Genomic DNA, 6,000 nt, shown 5'->3' on the forward strand with positions numbered 1-6,000 from the left:
ACCACATGTAAGGTTTTCTAGAAGAGCAGAGCAGAAAGGAACAGCTCCAAAGCACATGTTTCAGAGAAGAGGTCTTGTCTCTGGGATTTTGAAAATTAGCGGCTGAAACAATATAACATGAAGCCCAGGAGCATGTGGAAGTGATTAAGTGCTATTGCCATGTACAGTCAAGGTTGTTAATCAGCACCTTACCACTGGCTACTTAGAGATAGGATTTGAGTAAACACAGAGTTGTACTCCATAACTATCCCAGGGGTTGTGAGGACCCTGGCCAGTAGGGGTAGTAACATTCATCTTTGGAAAAGAGTTGGAGTTAATGGCATGACAAATTCCTCACTAAAATAAACCCCAGAGAGATGGTAGAGCTGAAAGCTCACCTACAGGGTTGTAATTATATATGCCTGGGGCTCAAAGGAATCTCTGGCATTTTTTTCCTGCCTCTAGTACCAGGGCATCACAAAGAAGCCCCCAAAAGCTAGGGTGTGTTGAGTCCTCTTGTATCCCAGTCATTCATTCATTTGTTCATTTATAAATACATACATAAATATATTCAAATGATAGCTGTTGAGTAACTACTAAGAACACATAACAGACAATATAAAGATCTGGTCCCTATTCTTAAAGAATTTACTAGCTAGTGAAAATGGAAAACCTATCATTATAAGAAGCTAAATAAACAATACAAGACAAAACAAAAATAAGTACATATGTAAGATATATAAATGTATATGTAATATTTTAATATGTATATAAATAGTAAAAGAATAATCCAGATAAAAAACTTTCAGGGACTTTAGAGGAGGAAGGCAGAGCATTGTCAATCCAGGGTAAACCAAAAGGCATGAAATATGAGTTGGGCTATGGATGAGTGGAATAGAGAAGAGGCATTCCAGGGGAGATAGGCCGGCATCATAGTGGTTGTGAAACCCTTTCTCTTTTGCTCCATTCATGCCTAAGAGCCATGCAAGAGTTCTGCCATCAAGGACAGGGCTGGCCAGATGAGTTTGACATTGATGACAGCTGCCAGGAAGAATGGCCAGAGATGGTTAAGTTAAAATGAGGCCATCAGGGTGGACCCGAATCTACTCTGAATGGTGTCTTTATAAGAAGAAGATATCAGGACATGCAGAGAGACACCAGAGGCTTACATGAACAGAGACGACCATGTGAAAAGGCAGCAAGGAGGGGACCTCTGTGGCCGAGAAAAACCTCAGGAGAAAGCTAACCTGCTGATACTTTGATATCAGACTCCTGGCTTTCAGAACTGTGAGAAAATAAACATCTGTTCCTTAAACCACCCAGTCTATAGTATTCTGTTATGGTAACTAATACAGACTAATATTTAGATCTTTTTTCATTTCATTTGTTGATATAAATTACATTAATAGATTTTAAAATGTTAATCCATGCATGTATTCCTGGGATAAACTAAAGTTATTTAGAATATGTTTTTAGTAAATTTTATTTAGGATTTTTATACCTGTATTCCCAAGTGAAACTGGCCACAATTTCCTTGCTTATATCATTTTATTTTGTTTTGTTATTAAAGATAAAGGATTCCTTATAAAGTGAGTTGAAGATTATTCTGTTTTTCTGTATTATGGGAAAAATTGAATAGCATTTAGTGGAAGTCATCTATAAAACCACTGAGCCTGGTAGAATTTGTAAGGGGGAAGAAAGGAAGATGGAAAAGAATAGATTTTTTAAGACTAACTCAATGTTTATAAAGGTTATAAGTGTATTCAGTTTTTATATTTCTTTTTGAGGCAGTTTTATTAAATTATATCTTCTAGGGATTTAAAAATTTTGTCTAGAATCATCATACATGAATCAATTCCATTCACAAATACAGAAATACCATGTTAGGAGACTTTTAAAATATACTATTAAAAACATCACAAAATATAAAGTGCATAGAAATAAATCTAATTAAATATATATAAGATGATAGATTAGATAAATAGATAGAGTCTAGAAGCACTTTTAGAATCGTGGCAATAAGAACCTCTGAAATCCAGTTCTTCAAAACAGTCATGAGGACACTGGGAAAAAAATATCAAAATCAACCTTTTCAGAACTCTGAAGGTTAATTAAAGCTTCACTGAATCAGAGGAGGGTTTAATTCGAGAAAAACAATTAAATCTCAAAGACAACTTCCTGCTCCATGCCATTTTAAGTTGCTCTAATCCTATCTTCTTCTCTCAGCCTTACTGTAGCCTTAAAAAACAATAGTCTCACAACTATGGTTGCTGTGGAAAAAGTCACTAGAAGCCTAGAAGCAACTAGAGGGGGCAGAACAAATTTAGAGCTTCTAAAAAACCCCATCTCCAGAGAGTTGTCATGATTTGACATGTCTAGCAGCTTACCGAAAAGTTCTCTTTTCAGAAATTGTCTTTATTTGACTGGATCAGAGCTCTCTCTGGTGAACAGCTCTATCCAGGTCATTTGTCAAAAATAATCAGTGACGATTGTTTAAAATTGCAGCTGCCTAAGACAGTGTTACCAGTCAAGAGTAGTAATAAGCAAATACAAATTTTTAAAGGAAAAATTGAAGAATTAGATATGTAAAGGGGGCTTTGAAAAGCTCTAACAAATTTCTGGAATCTAGAAATTCATATGCATAAATAAGGCTGTATATAAGTCCAGAAAGGACAGGATAATTCCCTAATTTTTCACTATTGGTTAATCTTGAATCTCTGTGAAAGCAAGAAGAAAAGGTTAATGCAGAGTTGTAAACTGCCTGCAGAACCATTGAAATTTGTCCCAGTATACACACAGCAAAGATCGAGGACCTATGGCATTTAAGGAAATCTCTGTCTGATCATTAACTCCTCACTAAACTAACCAGGCCAGGAATTCAGTGCCCACACATGAATAAGGATAAAAGCTTTCTAGAATTAGTCCAGGAATGTCACTAAACAAAGGGCAACAACAAATACTAACAGTAACAAAGTGTTGGAAGGGGAGTGAAACTGAATTCCAGAGTTATTACATCATATTATTTAAAATATCCAGTTTTCAACAACAAAATACAAGATATATAAATGGCCCATGCATGGAGTGGTAGCCAATAGAAATTGTCCCTGATGGACCCCAGACCTGGGACTTAATACACAAATACTTTAAATTAGCTATTATAAATATGTTGAAAAAACTTTGAAAACCAGATCTAAAGAAAAAGGAAAGTATGAGAACATTCTCATCAAGTAGAAATTATCATTGATCAATTAGAAAATTTTAAAGAATCAAATAGAAATTCTGGAGTTGAAAAGTAAAAAAAAGAAACTGAATAATAAAAATGAAAAATTCATTAGAAGGGCTGACAGCAGATCTGAATTGGCAAATAAAAGGATCAGTAAACGTGAAGATAGATTGAGATTATCCAGTCTAAGGAACAATAAAGAAAAAAAATGAAGATAACTGAACAGAATCTCACAAATCTGTGGCACAAATAAGTGTGCCAACCTATTTATCATGGGAATGTCAGAGGGAGAAGAAGAAAGGGACAGAAAAAAATAGTTGAAGAAATAATAGTTTAAAACTTGCCAAATTTGATGAAAAGTATAAAACTGTGCACCCAAAAAGTTTATCTTAATGAGATAAACAGAAAAATATCTGTAATAGATACATTATAGTCAAATGATTGAAAGAAGAGGAAAACTTGAAAACAGCAGAAAAAAAGCTATGTGTCATATATAAGGAATCACAAATAAGATTAATAGTTGACTTCTCATCAGAAGCCATGGAGATCAGAGGCAATGGGATAAAATCTTCAATGCCAGCCAAGAAATCCATATCTGGTAAGGTATCCTTGAGAAGTTAAGACATTCTCAAATAAACAAAAACTGAGAGATTTTGTCACTAGCAGACCTTCCCTACAAATATACTTAAGGGATACCTTCAGCCTGAAATAAAAGGACATTAGGCAGTAACTCAAATCCACTCAAAGAAGTAAAGAGCATTGGTAAAGGTAACTACATAGGCAAATAAGACTATATAAATGTATTTTTGTCTGTAGTACTTTTCTTCTCACTGCAAATTTAAATGAAACTAGAAAAGAAGAACAAACAAAATCCAAAACAAGAAGAAGGAAGGAAATAATAAAGATTAGAGCAAAAAGAAAGAGAGAATAGAAAAATAATAGAGAAAAGAATCAACAAAACCAAACTTGGTTCTTTGAGAAGACTAACAAAATTGACTAATATTTACCTAGACTAACTAAGATTTTTTAAAAATAGAAAAAGATTCAAATTAGTAAAATGGACGGCGGAGAGGGGGCAGCAGGGAGAGAGGACACAACTACCAAACAAACAAATTAAAAGAATTATAAAGGTATATTATGAACAGTTGCATACCAACAATTACATAATCTAAATTAAATAGATATAAACTCTCAAAACAGACTCAAGAAGAAATACAAAATCTGAATCTGAACAAAATGATAACAAGAAAAGAGATTGAGCTATGAATCAAAAACTCCCCACAAAGGAAATAAATCCTAGACACAGGGGGGTCTATTAATGAACTCATCAAATATTTATTTAAATAGACCAATTTAAACCAACAGGTAACACCAATCCTTCACAAATTCTTCCAAAAAACAACAGGAGAGGAGGAAACATTTTCTTATTCATCTTATAATGCTAATATTATCAAACCAAGACAAAGATATCACAAGAAGACTATAGATCCTTTGAATATAAATACAAAAATCCTCAATAAACTACTAGCAAATTGAATTCAGCAAACTACAAAAGGATCATACACCATGGCTACCAAGGGCTGATCACAAAAATATAGGATTATTTTAACAAATAAAAGCAGTCAGTGTAATAAACCACCTTAATAGAATATAGGTCAAATACTACATGATCATCATAGTTGATTCAGAAAACATTTTTTACAAAATCCAACACTCTTTCATGATAAAAATACTCAGCAAATCAGGAATAGAAGAAAACCTTCTCAAACTGATAAGGACCATCTACAAAGAAGAAGGAGGAGGAGGAGAAAAAGGAGGAGGAAAATAAAACCACCATAGTAAATATCATATATAATGGTGAGAAAAGATAAATGGTTTCCCCCTGCAATCAGCGACAATACAAGGATATCCATTATTGCTATTTTCATTCAATAGTGTATCAGGTTCCACACAAAGCAAACAAAAAGAAAAAAGTATTCAGATTGAAAAGAAAGAAGTGAAGAAATTGTGCCTACTTGGAGATGACAAATCTTGCATATAGAAAGTCCTAAATAGTTTTTAAAAATACTATTGAGGGATCCCTGGGTGGCGCAGCGGTTTGGCGCCTGCCTTTGGCCCAGGGCGCGATCCTGGAGACCCAGGATCGAATCCCACATCGGGCTCCCGGTGCATGGAGCCTGCTTCTCCCTCTGCCTATGTCTCTGCGCCTCTCTCTCTCTCTCTCTCTCTCTCTCTGACTATCATAAATAAATAAAAATTTAAAAAAAAAGAAAGTTTTAAAAAAAAATACTATTGAACCTAATGAATGAGTTTATCAGGTTGCAAGATACAACATTGACATACAAAAGTCAATTGTATTTCTATATAACAACAAACAATCTGAAAATGAAATTAAGGAAACAATTCCTTTTATGATTGCATCAAAAAGAATAAAATACTAAACTACTTAGGAATAAAATGAACAAAATGCAGAACTTATACACTAAAAACTACAAAATATCACTGAAAGAAGGTTAAATAGGACCCAAATAAATGGAAAGATATCCTGTTTTATAAACTGGAAGACTCAATATTGTTGAGATAACAATACTCCACGATTTGATGTAATCCCTATCAAAATTCTAGCTGCCTTTTTTTTTCTTTAAGAAACTGACAAACTGATCCCAAATTTTAAAAGGAAATATAAGGGAACCTGAAAAATCTTGAAAAAGAATAAAGTTGGAGGACTCAAAACTTGCTATGAAGCAACAGTAATGGAGATAGGTGTTACTGACGTAAGGATAGACATACAGTTCAAG

Source organism: Nyctereutes procyonoides, unplaced genomic scaffold (assembly GCF_905146905.1).
Source record: "Nyctereutes procyonoides isolate TBG_1078 unplaced genomic scaffold, NYPRO_anot_genome, whole genome shotgun sequence".
Lineage (NCBI taxonomy): Eukaryota > Metazoa > Chordata > Mammalia > Carnivora > Canidae > Nyctereutes > Nyctereutes procyonoides.